Here is a 27,162-nt window from a genome sequence, read left to right as displayed (position 1 = left end):
ATGTTGTAAAGAACAATATTGCAAAGGAACCTGGAATGTTAGGTTCATGAATTAAGGCAAATTGGAAGTGGTCAAACAGGAGATAGCAAGAGTGAACATCAACATTTTAGGAATCAGTGAACTAAAATGGACTGGAATGGGTGAATTTAACTCAGATGACCATTGTATGTATTACCGTAGGTAAGAATCCCTTAGAAGAGAATGGAGTAGCCATCATAGTCAACAAAAGAGTCTGAAATGAGGTTCTTGGATGCAGTCTCAAAAACGACAGAATGATCTCTATTCGTTTCCAAGGCAAACCGTTCAATATCACAGTAATCCAAGTCTATGCCCAACAGTAATGCTGAAGAAGCTGAAGTTGAATGGGTCTATGAAGACCTATAGGAGAAGGTATTGGCATAAGACCTTCTAGAACTAATGCCAAAAAAAGATGTCCTTTTCATTATAGGGGACTGGAATGCAAAAGCAGGAAGTCAAGAAACACCTGGAGTAACAGGCCAATTTGGCCTTGAAATGCAAAATGAAGCAGGGCAAAGGCTAACAGAGTTTTGAACAAGAAAACACACTGGTCATAGCAAACACCCTCTTCCAAAAACACAAGAGAAGACTCTACACATGGACATCACCAGATAGTCAATACCAAAATGATATTGATTATATTCTTTGCATCCAAAGATGGAGACACTCTCTATTCAGTCAGCAAAAACAAGACCAGGAGCTGAGTGTGGCTCAGATCATGAACTCCTTATTGCCAAATTCAGACTTAAATTGGAGAAAGTAGGGAAAACCACTAGACCATTCAGGTATGACCTAAATCGATTCCCTTCCAATTATACAGTGGAAGTGACAAATAGATTAAAGGGATTAGATCTGATAGAGTGCCTGAAGAACTATAGATGGAACTTTGTGACACTGTACAGGAGGAAGGGTTCAAGATCATCCCCAAGAAAAAGAAATGCAAAAAGTTAAAATGGTTGTCTGAAGAGGCCTTACAAGTAGCTGAGAAAAGAAAAGAAGCTAAAGTCAAAGGAGAAAAGGAAAGATGTGCCTATGTGAATGCAGAGTTCCAAAGAATAACAAGGAGAGATAAGAAAGCCTTCCTCAGTGATCAATGCAAAGAAATAGAGGAAAGCAATAAAATGGGAAAGACAGAGATCTCTTCAAGAAAATTCGAGATACCAAGGGAACATTTCATGGAAAGATGGGCTCGATAAAGGACAGAAATGGTAAGGATCTAACAGAAGCAGAAGCTATTAAGAAGAGGTGGCAAGAATACACAGAAGAACTATGTAAAAAAGATCTTCATGACCCAGATAACCACAATGGTGTGATCACTCACCTACAGCCAGATATCCTGGAATGAGAAGTCAAGTGGGCCTTAGGAAGCATCACTAAGAACAAGCTAGCGGAGATGATGGAATTCCAGTTGATCTATTTCAAATCCTGAAAGATGATGCTGTGAAAGTGCTGCACTCAGTATGCCAGCAAATCTGGAAAGCTCATCAGTGGCCACAGGACTGGAAAAGTTCAGTGTTCATTCCAGTCCCAAAGAAAGGCAGTGCAAAAGATTGTTCAAACTACCACAAAATTGCACTCATCTCATACGCTAGCAAACTAATGTTCAAAATTCTCCAAGCCAGGCTTTAGCATTACGTGAACTGTGAACATCCAGATGTTCAAGCTGGATTTAGAAAAGGCAGAGGAACCAGAGATCAAATTGCCAACATCTGTTGGATCATTAAAAAAGCAAGAGAGTTCCAGAAAAACATCTACTTCTGCTTTATTAACTATGCCAAAACCTTTGACTGTGTGGATCACAACAAACTGTGGAAAGTTCTGAAAGAGATGGGAATACCAGACCACCTGACCTGCCTCCTGAGAAATCTGTATGCAGGTCAGGAAGCAGCAGTTAGAACTGGACATGGAAGAACAGACTGGCTTCCAATAGGAAAAGGAGTACATCAAGGCTGTATACTGTCACCCTGCTCATTTAACTTACATGCAGACTACATCATGCAAAATGCTGGGCTGGATGAAGCACAAACTAGAATCTAGATTGCCGGGAGAAATATAAATAACCACAGATATGCAGATGACACCACCCTTATGGCAGAAAGACTTCCCTGGTGGCTCAGACAGTAAAGTGTCCCCCTACAAGGCAGAAGACCTGGGTTCAACCCCTGGGTCAGGGAAATCTCCAGGAGAAGGAAATGGCAATCCACTCCAGTATTTTTGCTTGGAAAATCCCATGGATGGAGGAGCCTGGTAGGCTACAGGGGTCACAAAGAGTCAGACATGACTGAGTGACTTCACTTTCACTATGGCAGAAAGTGAACAAGAACTAAAGAGTCCTTTGATGAAAGTGAAAGAGGAGAGCGAAAAAGTTGGCTTAAAACTCAACATTCAGAAAACTAACTTCATGGCATCCTGTCCCATCACTTCATGGCAAATAAATGGGGAAACAATGGGAACATGAGAGACTTTATTTTGGGGGGCTCTCAAATCACTGCAGATGGTAAATACAGCTATGAAACTAAAAGATTCTTGCTCCTTGGAAGAAAAGCTATGACCAACCTCAACAGCATACAAAGAAGCAGAGACATTACTTTGCTGACAAGGGTCTGCCTAGTCAAAGCTATGATTTTTCCAGTACTCGTGTGTGGATGTGAGAGTTGGACTATATAAAAAGCTGAAAGTCGAAGTATTGATGCTTTTGAACTGTGGTGTTGGAGAAGACTCTTGAGAGTCCCTTGGACTGCAAGGTGTTCCCATTAGTCAATCCTCAATGAAATCAGTCCTGAATATTCATTGGAAGGACTGATGCTGAAGCTGAAACTCCAATACTTTGGCCACCTGATGTGAAGAGCTGACTCATTTGAAAAGGCCCTGATGCTGGGAAAGGTTGAAGGCAGGCGGAGAAGGGGATGACAGAGAATGAGATGGTTGTATGGCATCAGACTCGATCCACATGAGTTTGAGTAAGCTCCAGGAGTTGGTGATGGAAAGGGAAGCCTGGCATGCTGTAGTCCATGGGGTCACATAAAGTTGGACAGGACTGAGCGACTGAACTGAACTGATCTCCACTGCTAGCATTAACTCAGACTCTTCTCCACTGCTAGCTTATTTCCTTTTAGCAGTTAGTCATCATGCAATGTTTCACTAACTCTGCCAGGTCATGAACAAACGTAGTGCTTTTCCTCTCAGTCTCTTAAAAGACAGTATAACTTAGTAGTTTATACATCTTACATTGACATGAAGTCTGTGTTCTTACTTTAGTTCTATCATTTACTAGCTGTGTGGTCCTATACATGGGGGTCCCTAGTGGCTCAGCATGTTATCTGCCTGCAACGCAGGTGACACGAGGTCAACCTCTGGGTCTGGAAGACTCCCCTTGAGAAGGAAATGGCCACTCCAGTATTCTTGCCTGGATAAACTCATGGACAGAGGAGCCTGCAGGTTGCTAACAGTCCAACACAACTTAGTGACTAAACTACCACCACCTAGACACATCTACCACACAACATCTACCGACACAACTTAGTGACTAAACTACCACCACCTAGACACATCTGTCCCTTGTCTTCCTTTGTAAAATTAGGAACATTGCTTTAAGGACCTAATTATATATGCTTAGTTTAAAAATTAGCATATTGCTTCTACATACTGGTCCATTTCCTGGAGAATACTGTGATCAGAAAGATATAACTTGTCTTTGTCCTGTAAACATAAATTATAATAAGGGACTTCTCTACAGCTCAAATGGTAACTAATCTGCCTGTGATGCAGGAGACCAGGGTTTGATCCCTGGATCAGGAAGATCCTCTGGAGAAGGAAATGACAGTCCACTCCAGTATTCTTGCCTGGAAAATGTCATGGACAGAGAAGCCTGGCAGGCTACAGTTCGTGGGGTCTCAAAGAGTTGGACACAACTGAGTGACTAACACACATAATACAGAAACAAGAGATTTTTCATGATATGTATTATGAATAAAATAAAGGGAATGATGCCTAAGAAAAAGTGACTAATCAAGGAGACATATGACATGATCAGAGAATGACTCTAGAAGGAAGTGACAATTGAGACTGCATAAATGGGTGGAGAAAGCCAGCCAAGTCCAGACTTCCCAAGAGGGCATTCTAAGCATGTGGTTCAGCAGGCACAAAGGTTCTAAGGCTTCTGGGAGCTTGAGTCTAAGAAGAAAAATACAAAGGCTGGAGCAAAGGAAATGATGAAACAGATAGTAGGTGACGTGATCCAAGTGCTAGGCATGGATGTAAACTGCACTTGGAAACTATGCAGGATGCCTTCCATTTACTTCTCTGAATTCCCCTCCACCCTTCTGCATCCCATCTCGTGTCCAGGAAGCTCACTTCCACTCCAATAGAAGGATCCTTTCCAATTGGGTTCAGCCAGTGCAGGCTACTAGCTGGAGTTCTGAAGAGTGGAGGAGAGTGGGGTAGGGGTGTGGATTCCCCCTACTGTTTTCCTATTAAATCCCTAGTGTACTCTTCTGTTAATGCCACAGCTCCCTTTAATTGTCCTCCATCCAACGACATTCTTCAGAGTCCTGTAAACTGCTCTCTCTGCTTGCACCTTCAGGCCTGGAGGTGGGAATGTTCCCCCTCCTTTGTCAGTCGCAGGTTTTGCTCTATGCAGTGTGGTGCCAGTGATTTTCCTTAAACCTTGCCTACAAGTGTATAAGGGATTCCCAGGTGGTGCAGAGGTAACAAATCAGCCTGCCAATGCGGGAGCCGCAGGAGAGGCAGGTTTGATCCCTAGAACAGAAAGATCCCCTGGAGGAGGAAATGGCAATCCACTCCGGTGTTGACCCTTACCATACCTTGTGCTGTATCCTCAGCCATGCCCAACTCTTTGTGGCCCAATGGACTGTAGCCTGCAAGGCTCTTCTGTCCATGGGATTTCCCAGGCAACAATATTGAAGTGGATTGCATGCCCTCCTCCAGGGGACCTTCCCGACCCAGGTATCGAACCCATGTCTCTTATGTCTCCTGCATTAGCAGGTGGGTTCTTTACCACCAGCACCACCTGGGAAGCCTCACCTTACAGGTATATAAGTAATACCTTTATAAAGTATCTTCAAATTGCCCAGAATGAATGTGCCATCTCTTTCTTGCCAGGACCCTGACAGATATGCAGAAGGGAATACAGATTTGTAATTTAATTCTAGATCAGTCAGTAAAGAATCTGCCTGCAATGCAGGAGACCCAGGTTAGATTCCTGGGTCAGGAAGATTCCCTGAAGAAGGAAATGGCAACCCATTTCAGAATTCTTGCCTGGAGAATCCCATGGACAGAGACTAGTGGGCCACAGTCCCTTGGGTTGCAAGAGTCGGACACGGCTTAGTAACTAAACCACTATAATATATGTAAAAGTGACTCAGTGTACACAGTGCTTTGTATATGCGAATCCTCATAATGATGTTTGGGATGATGACTGGCTTATCAATATATTTGAATATTGCATTAAGAGTATCATTCACACTGAATCACCCTCTCTGTTGCTCTTTTGGCCAGTGCCCAAACTGTGGCCAGGCCAAGAGGTGAATTTGTGACAATGAGACAGCTCAGTTTGAATATATTCAAATAAAATGCTTGACTTTCTGCTTCATCCTTTTCACACGAAAAACATAGAATGATATATTGCAAATACATCAGAGACCTTAAGAGAGGCACTCTGAGTAGGTTAAGAAAAAGTATAATTTCATATGAAAATTATGAGATGATTAAGGGGCCATCCAATGTAAAAGTAGCTTTGGTTTCATAAGTAATCCCTGATAAAGTATATAAATAGAAAAGAGGCATCAGTTAACTGAAAAACTGGAAGGCATTCACGAAAAAGACAAGAAGAATAGTTGAATTTATTGAACCAAAAGCATTGTGCAATAAAGCATTAAATTATTGTTTCTTCTCTATATTGAAATTTGTAAGATAAAGCATCAGATCTGAGTCAACACTGCCCATTTGATAAATACATTCTATTTTTCCCAATACTACTTAGATGTAATTTCTGGTTCCTTCATTGTAAAATATAAATAGAAAGACATTTAACCAAAGGTTCGCTTTTGTACAAACATAGATTATATGCATCTACTATTCTCTAAGGCTCTAGCAATTCTTTCTCATTGAATTGCCGCCAATATTATAAATTATATGTTTACATGGGGGAAACCAGCAAAGGTTTGAGCAGGAGTCTGGTGATTTTTCATCAGTGGAAACAATCAGTATTGACATACTTGTCTCACTCTTCATTCTACATGAGTTTGGTCATTAGATTTTAAATATTTTGATCATCATTATAGCAAATCATAACCTGATTGAATGAAAGCTTAACAATTTTCCTTGGAATTGGCCATAATAAAGAGAATTTTAATAATGCTCATCAAATCAGATTATTTAGTCTGTGATTAAAAATGGGGTAAATTATACAGTTTAAAATTATTTAGTAGATTTGAGCCAAGTACATTTTTTTACAAAGACCTCAAATTGAAGCCTGGTAATTCTTCCTATTTGCCTTAAGAGAATAATATTTCTGTTTATAAAATCAAAGTTTCCTTTGGCAATGAATTCAGTGAAACCAGGGAGCAAGGTCATTGGAATCTTACGTCAAACACTGAGCATCAGAAGAGATTTTTCAGAGGATAAAGTATAGCTGGTATAAGTAATATTGGGAGAAGAAATAAGTTTTAGATTATATTATCCATCTAAACGCTCAAAGATATGGAGACACAAACTTTCCAATAAATCATTTTGTTTTTATTTCATTTATAATGGATGTTGTAGTTATGGAGAATTAAAAATAACTTCTCATTTCTACCAGAATCTGGTAGAATAAACCATGTTTGTAAAAATTCTTTCTTTAGAATGCCTAGTTGATCTTCACTCAGTCATAAAATTTACTCATTTTTTATGCATTCACTTATTCAACAAAGTAAATAAATAGAATGTCTACTAGTACTAAAAATAATTCTAAACAAAAGGATTTGACAGTTTATTAAATAGATATGATCTTTCCATGAAGACAGCTTTTAACTAGGTTCAAACTAGTTAATAACCTAGTTAAAAGCTATCTTCATGGAAAGTTAATAACCTCAAACTAGTACAGGATACTAGCAGGAGTACTAGCCTACAGGTAGTACTAATTTAATATTATATAAAGGCACAGATAAAGATGGTAATTTAACATTCACAGGCAAAAAATACAACCATTATTTTACCATTACATCAGCATTCTATAGAAAAGATGAAAAAAATGAAATATCACCCTTGTCATACTTTTATTTAACTTGGTATTCATAATCAGTGTAAACAAGACTATTAAAAATGAAAAGAAAAGAATGTCATGATATTAATATCAGGTTTGAGCAATTGTAAAATGTATCTTACCTGGAAGAGTAAATCAACAGCAGCACTGCAGGGAGAGATATTTCATTTATTAAAAAAGGAATTTGATGAAAGTAGTTCTTCTGAGCAAGGGCAGGAGTGGGCATGCCTTGCTGGCAACAGATAAGCTTATTTCATGTCTCTTCTGGTGGCACAAGTGGTAAAGAATCCGCTTGCCAATACAGGAGATGCAAGAGACACAAGTTCAGTCCCTGAGTCAAGAAAATCCCCTGAAGGAGTAAATGACAACCCAGTCCAGTAACCTTGCCTGGAAAATTCCAAGGCTAGAGGAACTTGGTAGGCTACAGTCCATGGGGCCATCAAGTGTTGGACATGACTGAGCGACTGAGCTCACATACAGCACATATGTTTCTTCTAAAATGTACTAAATGTAAACTCTTTTCAGTCTTTTCAAAACACTGTCTAAGATACTTGCATTTTCTAACTTTTAAAAAATCTACTTCATTTCCTTTCAAGGCACTTATAGCATTTAGGATTGAGTTTTCAACAAATGACAATCCTTAGCGACCAACTTTCTAAACAGAAAGTTGAAAAAAAAAGCTCACAACAAACCTTCAAAGTACAAAAACAATGATACTTCTAAAGTAAGCTCCCCCTCAGCTCCAGGGTATCCTTAATACTCACAGATCTCACTGGGCAGATGGACTTAATAACTGTGCTTTAATCTGCTTAAAGTCTGGTACTCATATACCCAGTGTTTCTTTTGATAAGAGGAAATAAGCTTATGGAGATGGAGCTGTCCCTAAAATTGTAAATTAAGGAGTTACTAATCAAAAGAAGAAGATAAAGAAGAGATGTGACATTGGCAATGGTTTTAAAAAGTGGTTCTGGGCCCCCACTGTAAATCAGAGATGGAATATCAGGAAAGAGAAATAAGAAAATAAACAATCAGTGTTCTATTCCAGGTATAGACACCAAGAGGTGGGGGGTGAGGAGGACAATAGAGGCAATTGCTCCGCTGGCTCTTGGCTAGCAACAGCCAGAGCAGGGCGCCTTCAGACTCAGCACTCTGCCCTTATATCCCGTTTACCTCCACTACTTATTCTCACACTGTTTTCAGTCCAATTAGTATCGGTAGAGTGAAAAATATTTCTACAGTGGAAAACACCCTCATTGGCAAAAATGAAGATTGCATTATTTACATTATAAGAGACACGAAAGGGTCTTTGGGGTCACAAAGAGTCAGACACAACTGAGCGACTGAACTGAAGAGATGCGACAGGAGGCATGGGTTCGACCCCTGGGTCAGGAGGATCTCATGGAAGAGGAAAGGGCAATGCACTCCAGTATTTTTGCCTGGGAAATCTGATGGACAGAGGAGCCTGGTGGGCTACCGTCCATGGGGGTCACAGAGTCCTTCACAGCGAAGCAACTAAGCATGCATGCAAAACGAATGGCACATAACAGTTTTACAAATATGAGTGTGCTTTTTAAGTAAATTTAATAAACATTTAAACAAACATCTTATTTTTAAAATAAAATTTTATTTTAAAATCATATGAACGGTCATACTTAAAATAATTGAGTCACATTAAAGAAAGCTGAGCACCAAAGAACTGATGCTTTTGAACTGTGGTGTTGGAGAAGACTCTTGGGAATCCCTTGGCCTGCAAGGAGATCCAACCAGTCCATCCTAAAGGAGATCAGTTCTGGGTGTTCATTGGTAGGACTGATGTTTAAGCTGAAACTCCAATACTTTGGCCATCTGATGCGAAGAGCTGACTCATTTGAAAGGACCCTGATGCTGGGAAAGATAGAGGGCAGGAGGAGAAGGGGACGACAGAGGATGAGATGGTTGGATGGCATCACCAACTCAATGGACATGGGTTTGAGTGGACTCCAGGAGTTGGTGATGGACAGGGAGGCCTGGCGTGCTGCAATTCATGGGGTTGCAAAGAGTCGGACACGACTGAGTGACCGAACTGAACTGAGATCACTTACTAACACCACACAAAAAAATAAACTCAAAATGGATTAAAGATCTAAATGTAAGACCAGAAACTATAAAACTCCTAGAGGAGAACATAGGCAAAACACTCTCTGACATAAATCACAGCAGGATCCTCTATGAGCCACCTCCCAGAATTCTGGAAATAAGAGCAAAAGTAAACAAATGGGATCTAATTAAAATTAAAAGCTTCTGCACAACAAAGGAAACTATAAGCAAGGTGAAAAGATAGCCTTCGGAATGGGAGAAAATAATAGCAAATGAAGCAACTGACAAACAACTAATCTCAAAAATATACAAGCAACTTATGCAGCTCAAGTCCAGAAAAATAAATGACCCAATCAAAAAATGGGCCAAACAACTAAATAGACATTTCTCCAAAGAAGACATACGGATGGCTAACAAACACATGAAAAGATGTTCAACATCACTCATTATCAGAGAAATGCAAATCAAAACCACAATGAGGTACCATTTCACACCAGTCAGAATGGCTGTGATCCAAAAGTCTACAAGCAATAAATGCTGGAGAGGGTGTGGAGAAAAGGGAACCCTCCTACACTGTTGGTGGGAATGCAAACTGGTACAGCCACTATGGAGAACAGTGTGGAGTTTCCTTAAAAAACTGGAAATAGAACTGCCTTATGACCCAGCAATCCCACTGCTGGGCATACACACCGAGGAAACCAGAACTGAAAGAGACTCATGTACCCCAATGTTCATCGCAGCACTGTTTATAACAGCCAGGACATGGAAGCAACCTAGATGTCCATCAGCAGACGAATGGATAAGAGAGCTGTGGTACATATACACAATGGAGTATTACTCAGCCATTAAAAAGAATACATTTAAATCGGTTCTAATGAGGTGGATGAAACTGGAGCCTATTATACAGATTGAAGTAAACCAGAAAGAAAAACACCAGTACAGTATACTGACACATATATATGGAATTTAGAAAGATGATAATGACAACCCTGTATGCGAGATAGCAAAAGAGACACAGATGTAAAGAACAGACTTTTGGACTCTGTGGGAGAGGGAAAGGATGTGTGATTTGGGAGAATGGCATTGAAACATGTATACTATCACGTAAGAAATGAATCGCTAGTCTAAGTTTGATACAGGATACAGGATGCTTGGGGCTGGTGCACTGGGATGACCCAGAGAGATGATATGGGGAGGGTGATGTCAGGGTTGGGAACTCATGTACACCTGTGGTGAATTCATGTCAATGTATGTCAAAATCAATACAATATTGTAAAGTAAAAAAATAAAATTAAAAAAAAAAATCATAATGCTCTAAAATGTGTTCTTCAGGACTTTACCAGTGGCCCAGTGGTTAAAACTCGATGCTTCCAATGCAGGGGGCAAGGGTTAGATCCCTGGTTAGGTAACTTAAGAGCCCACATGCCTTAGCTGGCCTAAAAGTGAAAGTTAAAGTCTCTCAGTCATGTCCGACTCTTTGCAACCCCATGGACTATACAGTCCATGGAATTCTCCAGGCCAGAATACTGAAGTGGGTAGCCTTTCCCTTCTCCAGGGGATCTTCCCAACCCAGGAGTCAAAGTGGGGTCTCCTGCCTTGCAGACAGATTAGTTGGCTTGGAAAACCAAAAATAAATAAATGAATGAAATGTGCTCTTCAAAATTTTTTATTGTTCTATGCCTATAACCAACTTAGAAATGAATCAGAGAAACAAGCTATACCAGTTCCTTTATAACATGAAATTTGGGGTGGTAACAAATCAATCTAAATAAAAAATAGGTAAATAGGGACTTTGAAGTAAGAAAAAACATAAAAAGCAGAAACCTTTGGAAACAGTGCTAAAACAGAAGGCACAAAAGCCCTTCCATAGAAGCACTGTACTGTTTCCAGTAATACCCAAGTCTGATGGGATTTAAAAAATCACGTCAGCTTCTTGATACAAGGGGCTTCCCTGGTGGCACAGAGGTTAAAGCGTCTGCCTGCAGTGTGGGAGACCTGGGTTCAATCCCTGGGTCGGGAAGATCCCCTGGAGAAGGAAATGACAATCCACTCCAGTATTCTTGCCTGGAGAATCCCATGGACAGAGGAGTTTGGTGGGCTACAGTCCACGGGTCTCAAAGGGTCGGACACGACTGAGCGACTTCACTTTCACTTTCACTTTCTTGATACAAAGGAATAGTCCACTTCGACAAATAGTACAAGTGATTTATTCATGGGGTTCTCAAGGCAAGAATACTGAAGTGGTTTGCCAAAGATCTTCATGACCCAGATAACCACAATGGTGTGATCACTCGCCTAGAACCAGACATCCTGGAATGAAAAGCCAAGTGGGCACTAAGAAACATCAGTACAAACAAAGCTAGTGGAGGTGATGGAATTCCAGTTGAGCTATTTCAAATCCCAAAAGATGATGCTGTGAAAGTGCTACACTCAATATGCCAGCTAATCTGTAAAGCTCAGCAGTGGCCACAGGGCTGGAAAAGGTCAGTTTTCATTCCAAACCCAAAGAAAGTGAATGCCAAAGAATGCTCAAACTACCATACAATTGCATTCATCTCATATTCTAGCAAAGTAATGCTCAAAATTCTCCAAGACAGGCTTCAACAGTATGTGAACCGTGAACTTCCAGATGTCAAGCTCTATTTAGAAAAGACAGAGAAATAAAAGATCAAATTGCCAACATCCGTTGGATCATTGAAAAACCATGAGAGTTCCAGAAAAACATCTACTTCTGCTTTGTTGACTATGCCAAAGCCTTTGACTGTGTGGATCACAAACTGGAAAATTCTTCAAGGGAATATCAGACCAATTGACCTGTCTCCTGAGAAATCTGTATGCAGGTCAAGAAGCAACAGTTAGAACTGGATATGGAACAACAGACTGGTTCCAAATTGGGAAAGGAGTACGTCAAGGCTGTATATTGTCACCCTGCTTATTTAATTTATATGCAGAGTACATCATGAGAAACGTTAGGCTGGATGAGGCACAAGCTGGAATCAGGATTTCCAGGAGAAATATCAATAACCTCAGATATGCACATGACACCACTCTTATGGCAGAAAGTGAGGAGGAACTAAAGAGCTTCTTAATGAAAGTGAAAGAGGAGAGTGAAAAAGTTGGCTTAAAGCTCAACATTCAGAAAACTAAGATCATGGCATTCGATTCCATCACTTCATGGCAAATAGATGGGGAAATAATGGAAACAGTGAGAGACTTTAATTCTGGGGGCTCCAAAAATCACTGCAGATGGTGACAGCAGCCATGAAATTAAAAGATGCTTACTCCTTGGAAGAAAAGATATGACCAACCTAGATAGCATATTAAAAAGCAGAGATGTTTATTTGCCAACAAAAGTTCATCTAGTCAAAGCTATGGTTTTTCCAGTAGTCATGTGTGGATGTGAGAGTTGGACTATAAAGAAAGCTGAGTGTTGAAGAAATGATGCTTTTGAACTGTAGTGTTGGAGAAGACTCTTGAGAGACCCTTGGACTGCAAGGAGATCCAACCAGTCAATCCTAAAAGACATCAGTCTTGAATATTCATTGGAAGGACTGATGCTGAAGCTGAAACTCCAATACTTTGACCACTTGATGTGAAGAACTGATTCCCTGGAAAAGGCCTTGATGCTGGGAAAGATTGAGGGCAGGAGGAGAAGCGGATGTTAGAGGATAAGATGATTGGATGGCATCACCAATTTGATGGACGTGAATTTTTGTAAGCTCCAGGAGTTGGTGATGGACAGGGAGGCCTGGCATGCTGCAGTCCATGGTGTCGGAAAGAGTCAGACACGACTGAGTGACTGAATTGAACTGAACAAGTGGTTTGAATACAGCACATGCCACTGGTAACAGTTGAAGACAATTTGTTAGCAGACAACTAGTGTGGCTATTAGAAACTCTACACATATCCAACTTACTTTTTTCTACATATATGCAGCAGAGCAAAATAAATTTTTGTTTTATAGCGTTGTCTTTCCATTTCACTTTCCTAGCATTTGTGACAATCCCAATAAGTATCCTGGATTTTACTCTACTGTCCAATAGGATAGCTACTAGCCATATATGACCATTTAAACTTGAATTTAAATGAATTAAGTTGCCCATTGGCCTCATGTGGCCTGTGGCTACTTTATTAAACATCAACTATAGAGGACTCTTTGTTTTTTTTTTTTTATTATTATTTTTTGCATTTTTCTCTTTTTTATTTTTTATTTTTTTTTTATTTTTTTATTTTTGCTTTTATTTTTTTTTATTTTTTTATTTTTATTTTTTTTATTTTTTTATTTTTTATTTATCTTTTTTTTTCTTTTTTAAATTTTAAAATCTTTAATTCTTACATGCATTCTCAAACATGAACCCCCCTCCCACCTCCCTCCCCATAACATCTTTCTGGGTCATCCCCATGCACCAGCCCCAAGCATGCTGCATCCTGCGTCAGACATAGACTGGCGATTCAATTCACATGATAGTATACATGTTAGAATGTCATTCTCCCAAATCATCCCACCCTCTCCCTCTCCCTCTGAGTCCAAAAGTCCGTTATACACATCTGTGTCTCTTTCCCTGTCTTGTATACAGGGTCGTCATTGCCATCTTCCTAAATTCCATATATATGTGTTAGTATACTGTATTGGTGTTTTTCTTTCTGGCTTACTTCACTCTGTATAATCGGCTCCAGTTTCATCCATCTCAACAGAACTGATTCAAATGAATTCTTTTTAACGGCTGAGTAATACTCCATTGTGTATATGTACCACAGCTTTCTTATCCATTCATCTGCTGATGGACATCTAGGTTGTTTCCATGTCCTGGCTATTATAAACTGTTTATAATAGCCAGGACATAGAGGACTCTTTGTAACCCCATGGACTGTAGCCCATCAGGCTCCTCTGTCCATGGGATTCTCCAGGCAAGAACTGGAGTGGGTAGCCATTCCCTTCTCCAGGGGATCTTCCCAAACCAGGGATCAAACATGTGTCTCCTGCACTGCAGGGAGATTCCTTCCCATCTGAACCACCAGGGAAGCCCTGGGTTCATCACAGACAATTCTGTAAGACACGGCTGCTCTCCAGTCTTGCTACTCAAAATGTGATCCAAGTTTCAGTTACATGAGCCTCAACTAAATTTGTGCTAAATTCTTGTTAAAGTTGTCAAAACAAAATATGTGGTGACTTGAATTCACATTAAAGTTTCAGACACAATGCTTTTACTTGGGATATTATGTTAAAATGCAGATTCTGAGTCAGAAAGTCCAGAACAGGGCCCAAGACTCTTCATTTCTAACAAGCTCCCAGATGTCATCAATGCTGTTGTTCTATGGACCACACCTTGAGTAGCAAGGATCTAGAGGAGATGAAAATATGTGAGAATAGGATTTTGACCTGAGAAAAAAAATCCCTTCTTTGGAAAGGATAAAATTTAAGCATATTAGCCATTGATACAACAAAGAATCTGGAAAACATTATTGATTTGGAAGAAGAAATTTTAGTGCTAGTGGTAAAGAAGCAGGAGACACAAGAGATGTGCATTCAATCCCTGGGTCAGGAAGATTCCCTGAATAGGAAGTGGCATCCTACTCCAGTATTCTCGCCTGGAAAATTCTATGGACAGAGGAGCCTTGCAGGCCATAATCTATGGGACCACAAAGAGTTGGACATGACTGAGCAACTGAGCACACACATATTATGAAACTAGTTTTATAAGTAGTGGCCACACCTTGCTGTTTTTTTTTTATCATTGTGATAATCTTTAGTGAGTACAGACAATAAAACAGAAGCACAAAAAGTATTATGGTGAACAGTCAGTCTGTGAAAATAGATGAGTTTTCTGAGCATGAAATGAGGAGACAGAAATGAGGAAAAAGTCAAAGGTGTCATTTTAGGAAATACCCATAATTAAGACTGACAGGAGTGGTAGACTACTATAGACCATTAGAAGGTAAAGAAGCAGAGTTACTCACAGTCCATAGATCATCATTTAAAAAGAGTAAAATCTCAAACTACTAAGTATTTTAATTTGAAATTCAATTGCTTTAAAAAAAAGAAAAATACGAAATACATTGATACTTTCCAGAGACCTGAATTCCAATGAAAATATAGATAAGTTGAGAAATCTCTGCTAGCCACCACTCTCTGATTTCCAAACTTCTTTTAGAAAATCATCAAACTAAGGGTAATATCTGCAGGTGACATCTACAGCCACCTTCCTGAAGAAAGTGTAAAATCCCTGATGTTTTATAAAATTTCCCAACAAAAATTCTATTATTAATGCACTGAAAGCATTTGGGTATTTCAACTGAAACTACCTGATTCATGAAGCCCATGTCAAGAAGAGCTAGAACAAACTGGAATTTGGAGGAAGGGAAGACAAAAGGGTATTAAAAAAAAAAATTCCGTTCATCGTCACAATAAATGCAGAGCTAAGGCCATCCTGTTTCCTCAGATATTTCTGCGAATTTGAGATGCTTCTCAAAGAGTAACCTGGACACCCGGGAGAGCATATGGCTCTAGTATGACATCATGTTCATCACTGCCGTCATCATCCCTATCACTTACTTTGCTCCAGAATACATACTAATGATTGATTGTGGATTAGTTCGTGGCTCTGAAAGAGCAACAGATTGAAAAGCTGTTCCATCCCTATTTTCATGGAGTGTTCTGACTCCAATCACTAAAGCTTCTATGAATAAAAAGGTGAATACTTAAGAAACAAAATTCTAACTTAAATTGCTTTGATTCATTGAGTAGAGTTAAACCCAACAGCACAAACTAATCAATGCTATGACTTGATTATGAATATTAACATTTTCATTTCTTATCATCATTTCCAGCTTCATGCTACTCAAAAGGGAACACTATTTCAGAAGAGTGATTTAAGGGTATGAAATGTTTGATCCCCTGAAGTAGATTTTAGTTAATGCTCTTCAAAAGGTAAGTAAAGGAATTAAGTAAACATGTTAGAGTAAATGAAAATACTCTTTTTTGGAAATGTGTCTTTGAGAACCTCCTATGGAGAAAGTTTGTTTTGTAAGCAATATTATTGAATTATTTTACTTTTAAAAGTCTTGGAGGATTTTTTTCCTAATAATTTCATCCTCCTCTTATGTAATGGACTTAAACAATTAAAAACAGCAACATTGTAATTCTGCCTGCTGGGCTAATCTCACCACCAATAGCAGAAGCTTCTTTGAAGCAGAGCTTTGTGTAATAAGCAGAAGAAAAAAACATGTAAGAGTGAGAGTATTTGGACAGTATTCATCAAGAAGTTGATTTTTCTTTTCTGAAAGCAACAAGAGTTATACAATCCAGCCATCACCAAAGGCAGAAGTTATTCCAAGGAATTTAAAGAGAATTACATAGAGAAATCTCATAGATTTTGCTCTGCATAAATTTTTGCAACAGAAATAGATGAGAAAACAGAAAAGTTGTGAGTTCTGGATGTATGAGTCTGGATTCTGAAGTTAAAGAAGAAAGAATTCATTTAATGATGGCTTTGAACAATGATGGAGGCTTCCCTGGTGGCTCAGATGGTAAAGAATCTACCTGCAATGTAAGAGACCCAGGTTCAATCCTTGGATTGGGACGCTCCCCTGGAGAAGGGAATGGCTACCCACTCCAGTATTCTTGCCTGGAGAATTCCATGGACAGTGAAGACTAGCGGGATACAGTCTATGGGGTCGCAAAGAGTCAGACAAGAATGAGCAACGAACACTTTCACTCTCACTTTGAACAACGACAGACAAAAAGCTGAGAATTGTAACTAGTTTTGGTTTCAGGGAATGACACATCCAGGATGGGGCTCAGAAGTGAAGATTGTGGAACAAAACCAGAAAGATTCATAACCAAAGAAGATGCTTAGGACAAAGACAGAAATTACAAAGTAAGTTCCCATGATTCATTAGTCTCCCACCTTTCAAAGTCTCAGTGGAATAACCAAAAAAAAAAAAAAAAAAGAAAGGGAAATGTCTGTCATCCCAAGGAGTCTTTAAAAATCCGAACAGTGGCATACACAGGCCAGAAGCTTCAGCAATCTCCAGTATATTGACTCTTAAAAATATTTATTTATTTGTGTAACTCACTGGGTCTTTGTTGCAGCATGTACGATCTGGTTTCCTGACCAAAGATCAGACCCAGCCCCCCTGCGCTGGGAGTGTGGAGACATCCACTGGACCACAAGGCAAGTTGCTCCATTGTACTGACTTTTGACAAGACCGCATGCAGACAAGGGCCAAGCTGATGGTTAACAATGTGAAGACAAAGCCACCCTGGGGAGGAAGTGTGTAGGAGCATAAGCAGAACCCTAATTCAGAGTGACAGGTCAGGCCTTGAGCGGCAAATTATCGCCTCAGCAGAGACTTTGGAAAAATGCAATAAATGTTCTTACACAAGGCAGTATGCTACAGCAGTCCTTCCAAGCTTGTACTTGTGCAGAGAAATGGCCTGCCACCCAAGCATGGAAGGGCTACCACATGGCAGTGAGAGTTTGACATTCTTAGAGTTAATTTTGGACAACCAGTGCCACCGCTTGAAAACCCCCAGGAATCAAATTCTGTACCTTATAAATGCCTCTACTGGTTGCATTCTCCCTCTCCTTACAGACAACTTCAATCCTAGTATGGAAAAATAAATAAACATACATAGTTTTTCTCTGAATCCAAAAGTTTTAAACAGGATTCCATATAATCTCAGTAAAAACTATTTCACTTCTAGCTAGTAGATAAACCCATATCTTCTGTAAGGATGAACAGACAGAAAAATAAAACTTCTTTTAACACATGTTGAACACAAAACAAGTTTAAAGTTGTTTATAAGCATGCAAACCTAGGACTTCCCAGGTGGTCTAGTGATAAAGAACCTGCCTGCCAATGGTTTGATTCCTGAATTGGAAAATTCCCCAGGAGGAAGAAATGGCAACCCACTCCAGTATCTTTTCCTGGAGAATTCCATGAGCAGAGGAGCCTGGCTGGCTACAATCCATAGGGTCCCAAAGAGTTACACACAACTGAAGCAATCAGCACACATGCTTACATGCCAACCTATCTGAAAGACAGGCTATGAAACAGCCTTCTGGTTAGAAACAGAAAACTTCAAAAACCTCTTATTCTTACTGCTCATGAAATTTGAAAGGGCAGCACATAGAAGAGTCTGAGATAAGGAAAAGCTGATTCTAGATGGAAATTGCATTTTTGAGTATTGATCAATGAAGGCAATGAGCAGTAGACTGGTTGCTACAGAAAGTAAAATATGTCCTAGCCTACCCCCAAGAAATATTTACAGAACATAGAAGAAAATAGCCAAGGGATCGATATGATAATGGAAATGAAAAATTGATCCAGGACTTCCCCTATGTTCATAATAACAATTCCAAAAGTAGCAATTTGATGGAGAAAGGGTATCTGCAGAAGATGGAGGGAGAAGCAGCAAAGAAAAGAAAAATGAAGATAAGTTCGCTGAGCTGAAGGGAGCTGAGACCATAAATCAAAAATGATACCTGGATACTCAAAATTAATGTGAAATAAAAGACAAAAACAGGTCTTGGTAATAACAAGAACAAAGAAAAAACTAAAGCCACTCCAGCAGAAAATCAGGCAATATCCAAAAAAAGAAAACCATTGCAAGGTCATAATTCTCCTCCACAGTTCTATATTTCAAAAGGAAACTGCTCAAGATCCATAAAGTTAAGATGACTATCGATTTGGACTCAAGAAATCTGTATCCAGTCAAGCTATCATTCTTGGTTGGCAGCAACAGAGACATTCTGATATCCAAGAACTTAGAAAATGGCCCCCACATGGATCATTTTTATCAAATGAGATGTAAGAGCAAACAGAAGTAAATCCAAATAAGTAGTTTTTTGGTGAGCAATATAATCTGCAATTATTTGAATTATTGCCTGCGTAATTCTTAATGTAGTCACATAAAACCAGCAATATATGATTCTCTAAATAGTGGAATTCAACATAAAAAGAATATATAGATACAGGGAGAGGCAAATGAAAAAAGAAAGGGAAAGAAAAAAGGGAAGTAAATAAAATAAAAAGGTAGAAAGGAAAGAATATTTATTCTATCACAGTAAATAGAAGATGCTTCAGTCTATGATTAATTAGGTTAAAAGTTTTTTATCTAGCTTTTGGTAACAAAATAAAAACAGACTATCTAAATCATTGTAAAGGTAGCAACAAAAATTAGACAATATATTAGGATATGGGGAAGGTATGGTTGTTGGAGATAAAAGAAAAATGCTTTTCTAGAAATTTGTAGGTAAATTTTTTAGAAGTAAATACTTCAAGAAACAAAGATTATAGATTTACCCAACAACATACTACAGTTATCCCTGCAGTTCTTTGTAAACTTTTACTTTAGACTGTAATTAAATATATAGTCTAATACACCAAATATGTTTCGTTACACAGTGTTGGTGTAGGAATTCTCAATAAATCTCCCATGGCCAAAGTGTCTGTCAACTCAACCACTCAGCATTCATCCATTTCTTCTCACGTGGTGCCTGTGGTTCAGAACAAGCTGACCACCTCCACCCCCGACCTTGTTCCCACAACGAATCCTTTTCAGTTTAAGCTAAAGAGTTTATTCCATTCCTGGAGCCACAGTTGATTTTCCCAAATTATCACATTCAGAATTGGCTGAAGGACACTCGCTTGGAAGTGTAGAACAGCGCTTGATACCTTTCTCTGAACGCTGTCCTGTAATATCTCCAGAATGAAAAATCCTTTTTAGTAACGACACCAATAGATAAGCACAACCAAGGAAAAGGTAAGAAAAGGAGGCCAGAGCTACTGGACTGCTTGCCCCACTCGTGCGCTTTCAGTTATACAAACCAATAAACTTTCTCAACCTTTGAGCCACTTTGAAATGAGTTTTCTTGTAACAGTTCCTGGAGGCATTGTAATTCATACAAACTCTGTTGATGCCTTTTTAAAAGTGTTAAGAAACTCTTGATTACTGGATCCAACCAGCATTGTTTCTATCAGGCTGGTGCTTCCATGGGTAAAGCAATGTGCATTCGTCAGCTGAGTGCCATAAGCAAAGGTTTACATTTTGCTTAGGCTACAAGTTTTCAAATATATGATAATTTCCTAGCTGTATAATTTAAAAATGCCATCAAGACTTTACAACTTCCCAAGTTCCATAGCAATACGCATGAGAAATGAAATATTCCCTGCCATATCAGTAAACAAAGATGTCACAGTCATCAGCAATTACAGTTCTCCAGAGTGAGCCAGTGAACCCTGAGGAAACTCAGGAAGGAAAAGAATACTTGGCAGGGAACAGCCATCAGACGGCAGCCACTCCCCACCGTGAGCCCTGAGGAACTCAGGATGTGAAAACACAAGGTACCGACCCCAGAAAGCTGAGATGCGTATCAAAGGAGTGGTTCAGTGAACCCACACTCTTGCGTCTTCCCATACACAGAAAAACTCTAAACTACTTAACTTGAGATCATTGGTTTTCTTTATTTATTTTTTTAATTTAATTGAAAACCTGCCCTTTGTTGCAAAACTCCTCTATAACCAGGCTTCCCCGATCTTCTCAGAGCTACCAGAAACACTATCTCCCAGGCTACAGTCCTCATTTTGCTAGTAAAACTTAACTTCCAATTCCCATACTATGCAAACTACTTTTTTCAGCACTTACATCAGAACATTCTCTTCATGGATGACAAATCCTGGAACATAACCGACTTTTTTAGAGTGAGAATACCTTTAAATAATAAATCGTTGTTGCTTAGTCATCTCTGACTCTTTTGAGGCCCAATGGACTGTAGCCCACCAGGCTTCTCTGACCATGGGATTTCTCAGGCACGAATACTGGAGCAGGTTGCCATTTCCTTCTCTAGGGGATCTTCCCAACCCAAGGATCAAACCTGGTTCTCCAGCGTCCCAGCATTGACAGGTGGGTTCTTTACTGCTGAGCCACCAGGGAAGCTCAAAACAATCAAATTAAGTGGAGATTAAACACAACTAAAAGACTTCCCACGTGGCTCTGCAATAAAGAATCTGCTTGTAAATGCAGGTTCGATCCCTGGGTTAGGAAGATCCCCTGGAAAAGGAAAAGGCAACCTGCTCCAATAAATCTGCTCCTGGTAAATCCTATGCAAAGAGGAGGCTGGTAAGCTACAGTCCATGGGGTCATAAACAGTCAAGCACAACTTAGCAACTAAACATCAACAACAAAGTATAACTAAAATCAGTCGTAAAAAACCAAGGGTAAAACTAAAAATATCAATTTTTGTGTTAAAGGAGGAAGCTAAATAGAGTGCTTTATGTAGTTTTCTCTATATTTTTTAAAAAAATTTAGTCATCAAAATTAAGGCATGTGTCTGCTTGAATTTTAAGTATAATGTTACTTTCAGTTTACACTATATCCAGATCCATATTCTTCAGAATCAAGAAAATCATTTTAAGAATTGTTTTCAGATTACTTTCACTAAACTTTGTCTCTGGGATAGTATACCCAAACTTAGCTATTAAATGCAAAGAAAGTGATTGTACCAGACTCTGCATTTATCCACCCTACCTATTGAGAACTGGTGACTTCCCACCCATCTAATAATTGTTTCCAAGATAGTTAGTCTTGCAAAATCTCTAAAATCCCCAACTAGAAAAGTCCCCTGACATAAATTGCTTCTGCTATGTTCTGGCTTTCTGAATGATGGAGAAATAGAAAAGGAGACCATATTGTGCTGAAGGAATGATACGGGTCACATGCCACAGGAGGAGATGTACTGGAGCAGAACAAAGAAAACCTGCATTTTATCCCCAGGTACCTCTGTTTTGTTTTCTCAAAGTAAGCTGCAAAATTTCTCTAGGCTTCAAATTATTCTAGTATACAGGCTTTGAGAGTCAAATGCAACAAAATATAACAAGATTCCTATTCCAAGAAAGTGACTTCTATCCCCAACTTCCTTGTGTTTGAAGCATTTGATTTAGAGCTAATTTTTCCTCTCTCACTTTTTTTTTTCTCTCTCATTATTTTTCTGTTAATCTGGCTACCTACATCCTCAATGATACATGGAAAGATGATTTTTTTAAGTGTGGCAATGATTCACCAGGGGATTTTGACGAATTTACTTTCTCCCTAGACTGTGGTCTATGTAAATGCAGGAATTCATATCATATAGTCTGTTGAGGACTTTCCCAGCCTAATAATTCTATGATTCATGAGGAAAAGGTCTCTGAACCTTGGAAACAGACTTAGAATTATATCTCACAGAGCTGAAGAAGTGAGAGTAGCATAGATGTTCCAGAATGCACCGACAGCTTGTAGTTTCCAAATCATGATGGTTGCTCTTAATGCTCCATAATAACCATGGGTTCACGAAGCAGAGCAAAAAGGAGTTATTAATATGGTCATGTGTGTAGGACTATTTCCTAAAATGGCTAATGTTCAGCATAAAATTTCTTCAGGCGGAAGCATCATATGTATTTCATGTGGTACATAAGAAGACAACTTTTGCAAATGGTATTTATACCATTTGCATTCTGCCATTTTTGAGTTTTTAACAAGAGCCTTTACAATGCAGGGGTGTGAAGAATTGACAGATTTTATACATTTTAGTGCTTTTTCACAATGTCTGCTATGTTCAGCAGAATATAAGCTTGCAGATTTAAAAAAAATTTTCTAGCTTATCCCACTGTGCAAATCAGTACATTAAGCAAGCCTAGCAGAAAACCATAGCAGGCAGATAAAAAAGCTGCAAGAGGCTTTCCTATCAAATGTGATGGGAAATAAGATTTAAATATCAGTGTGCCCACCAGGGTATGACCCAGAAATTACAGCCCTGAAACAGGAAAAACTATCACCAAGCAAGGTCAACACAGACACACACTAGCTTGTGAACTTTGAAAGAACTCACTTAAAATCATTCAAATTAAAACATCCTTCATTAAGCAGGCTTTCTTAAACATATTATACCAAAACACATTGTTGATATAGGATAAACGGCTGCAACAAATAAACCCACATAGAGTCCATGTTTCTTGCTCTCGCAATAGTCCAGACAGATGTTCCTGGCTGACATACAGCTCTCTGCTCTGCAAGGATGACGAGTTCTAGACTCTTTGCATCCATGGTCCGCATTATGTAGGCTGCTTTAGGTTATGTGGCAGAAAATAGAAAAAAAGATGAAGAAGGTACATCTATTCAGGTAAAGACTCCAGCACTAGGAGACTGGGATTAACACATACACACTATTAATATTATATATAAGAGTTCAGTTCAGTTCAGTCGCTCAGTCGTGTCCGACTCCTTGCAACCCCATGAATCACAGCATGCCAGGCCTCCCTGTCCATCACCAACTCTCAGAGTTCACTCAGACTCACGTCCATCGAGTCAGTGATGCCATCCAGCCATCTCATCCTCTGTCATCCCCTTCTCCTCCTGCCCCCAATCCCTCCCAGCATCAGGGTCTTTTCCAATGAGTCAACTCTTCGCATGAGGTGGCCAAAGTATTGGAGCTTCAGCTTTAGCATCATTCCTTCCAAAGAAATCCCAGAGTTGATCTCCTTCAGAATGGACTGGCTGGATCTCCTTGCAGTCTAAGGGACTCTCAAGAGTCTTCTCCAACACCACAGTTCAAAAGCATCAATTCTTCGGCACTCAGCTTTCTTCACAGTCCAACTCTCACATCCATACATGACTACTGGAAAAACCATAGCCTTGACTAGACGGACATTTGTTGGCAAAGTAATGTCTCTGCTTTTGAATATGCTATCTAGGGTGGTCATAACTTTTCTTTCAAGGAGTAAGAGTCTTTTAATTTCATGGCTGCAGTCACCATCTGCAGTGATGCTGGAGCCTCCAAAAATGAAGTCTGACACTGTTTCCACTGTTTCCCCATCTATTTCCCATGAAGTGATGGAGCCAGATGCCATGATCTTAATTTTCTGAATGTTGAGCTTTAAGCCAACTTTTTCACTCTCCTCTTTCATTTTCATCAAGAGGATTATTAGTTCCTCTTCATTTTCTGCCATAAGGGTGGTGTCATCTGCATATCTGAGGTTATTGATATTTCTCCTGGAAATCTTGATTCCAGTTTGTGCTTCTTCCAGCCCAGCATTTCTCATGATGTACTCTGCACAGAAGTTAAATAAGCAGGGTGACAATATACAGCCTTGACATACTCCTTTTCTATTTGGAACCAGTCTGTTGTTCCATGTCCTGTTCTAACTGTTGCTTCCTGACCTGCATATAGGTTTCTCAAGAGGCAGGTCAGGTGGTCTGGTATTCCATCTCTTTCAGAATTTTCCACAGTTTATTGTGATCCACACAGTCAAAGGCTTTGGCATAGTCAATAAAGCAGAAATAGATGTTTTTCTGGAACTCTCTTGCTTTTTCCATGATCCAGCAGATGTTGGCAATTTGATCTCTGGTTCCTCTGCCTTTTCTAAAACCAGCTTGAACATCTGGAAGTTCACAATTCACATATTGCTGAATCCTGGCTTGGAGAATTTTCAGCATTACTTTACTAGTGTGTGAGATGAGTGCAGTTGTGCCGTAGTTTGGGCATTCCTTGGCATTGCCTTTCTTTGGGATTGGAATGAAAACTGACTTTTTCCAGTCCGGTGGCCACTGCTGAGTTTTCCAAATTTGCTGGCATATTGAGTGCACTTTCACAGCATCATCTTTCAGGGTTTGAAACAGCTCAACTGGAATTCCATCACCTCCACTAGCTTTATTCGTAGTAATGTTTCTTAAGGCCCACTTGACTTCACATTCCAGGATGTCTGGCTCTAGGTGAGTGATCACACCATGATTATCTGGGTCATTAAGATCTTTTTTGTACAGTTCTTCTGTGTATTCTTGCCACCTCTTCTTAATATTTTCTGCTTCTGTTAGGTCCATACCATTTCTGTCCTTTATCGAGCCCATCTCTGCATGAAATGTTCCCTTGGTATCTCTAATTTTCTTGAAGAGATCTCTAGTTTTTCCCATTCTGTTGTTTTCCTCTATATCTTTTCATTGATCACTGAAAAAGGCTTTCTTATCTCTTCTTGCTATTCTTTGGTACTCTGCATTCAGAGGATTATATCTTTGCTTTTCTCCTTTGCTTTTCACTTCTCTTCTTTTCACAGCTATTTGTAAGGCCTCCCCAAACAGCCATTTTGCTATTTTTCATTTCTTTTCCATGGGGATGGTCTTGATCCCTGTCTCCTGTACAATGTCACGAACCTCCGTCCATAGTTCATCAGGCACTCTATCTATCAGATCTAGGCCCTTAAATCTACTTCTCCCTTCCACTGTATAATCATACGGGATTTGATTTAGGTCATACCTGAATGGGCTAGTGGTTTTCCCTACTTTCTTCTATTTAAGAATTGAAGAATGTGGTCCACCGGAGAAGGGAATGGCAAACCACGTCAGTATTCTTGCCTTGAGAACCCCATGAACAGTATGAAAAGGCATAATGATACGATACTGAAAGAGGAACTCCCCAGGTCAGTAGGTGCCCAATATGCTACTGGAGATCAGTGGAGAAATAACTCCAGAAAGAATGAAAGGATGGAGCCAAAGCAAAAACACTACCCAGTTGTGGATGTGACTGGCGATAAAGCAAAGTCCAATGCTGTAAAGAGCAATATTGCATAGGAACCTGGAATGTCAGGTCCGTGAATCAAGGCAAATTGGAAGTGGTCAAACAAGAGATGGCAAGAGTGAACGTCAGCATTCTAGGAATCAGCAAACTAAAATGGACTGGAATGGGTGAATTTAACTCAAATGACCATTATATCTACTACTGCAGGCAAGAATCCCTTAGAAGAAATGGAGTAGCCATCATGGTCAACAAAAGAGTCTGAAATGCAGTACTTGTATGCAATCTCAAAAACGACACAATGATCTCTGTTCGTTTCCAAGGCAAACCATTCAGTATCATAGTAATCCAAGTCTATGCCCCAACCAGTAACACTGAAGAACAGTTCTATGAAGACCTACAAGACCTTTTAGAACTAACACCCAAAGAAGATGTCCTTTTCATTATAAGGGACTGGAATGCAAAAGTAGGAAGTCAAGAAACACCTGGAGTAATAGGCAAATTTGGCCTTGGAGTACAGAATGAAGCAGGGCAAAGGCTAATAGCATTCTGCCAAGAAAATGCACTAGTCATAGCAAACACCCTCTTCCAACAACACAAGGAAGACTCTACACATGGACATCACCAGATGGTCAACACCGAAATCAGATGGATTATATTCTTTGCAGCCAAAGATGGAGAAGCTCTATTCAGTCAGCAAAAACAAGACCAGGAGCTGACTGTGGCTCAGATCATGAACTCCTTATTGCCAAATTCAGACTTAAATTGAAGAAAGTAGGGAAAACCACTAGACCATTCAGGTATGACCTAAATCAAAACCCTTCTTAAAAAAAGAGATGGTATTAAATAGATAGTCAACCTTGAATATTCACTGGAAGGACTGATGCTAAAGTGAAGTTCCAGTACTTTAGCCACCTAACATGAAGAGATGGCTCAATGGAAAAGACCCTGATGCTTGGAAAGATTGAAGGACTGTGGAGAAGGGGAAGACAGAGGATGAGATGGTTGAATGGTATCACCAACTTGATGGCATGAGTTTGAGCAAACTCTAGGAGACAGTGAAGGACAGGGAAGCCTGGAATGCTGCAGTCCACAGGGTTGCAGAGTTGGACACAACTTAGCAACTGAACAACAACAACAAAAAAGATTTAAAAAGAAAAAAATGAGAACATACTGTATAGCACAGGGAACTTTATTTATGTACTCTGTGACCTGAAAAAGAAAGAGTCCAAAAGGGAGAAGATATATATATATATA

This window comes from Ovis canadensis, chromosome 1, assembly GCF_042477335.2.
Source record: "Ovis canadensis isolate MfBH-ARS-UI-01 breed Bighorn chromosome 1, ARS-UI_OviCan_v2, whole genome shotgun sequence".
NCBI classification, from domain to species: Eukaryota; Metazoa; Chordata; class Mammalia; order Artiodactyla; family Bovidae; genus Ovis; species Ovis canadensis.
This window is presented reverse-complemented; position numbering follows the sequence as displayed.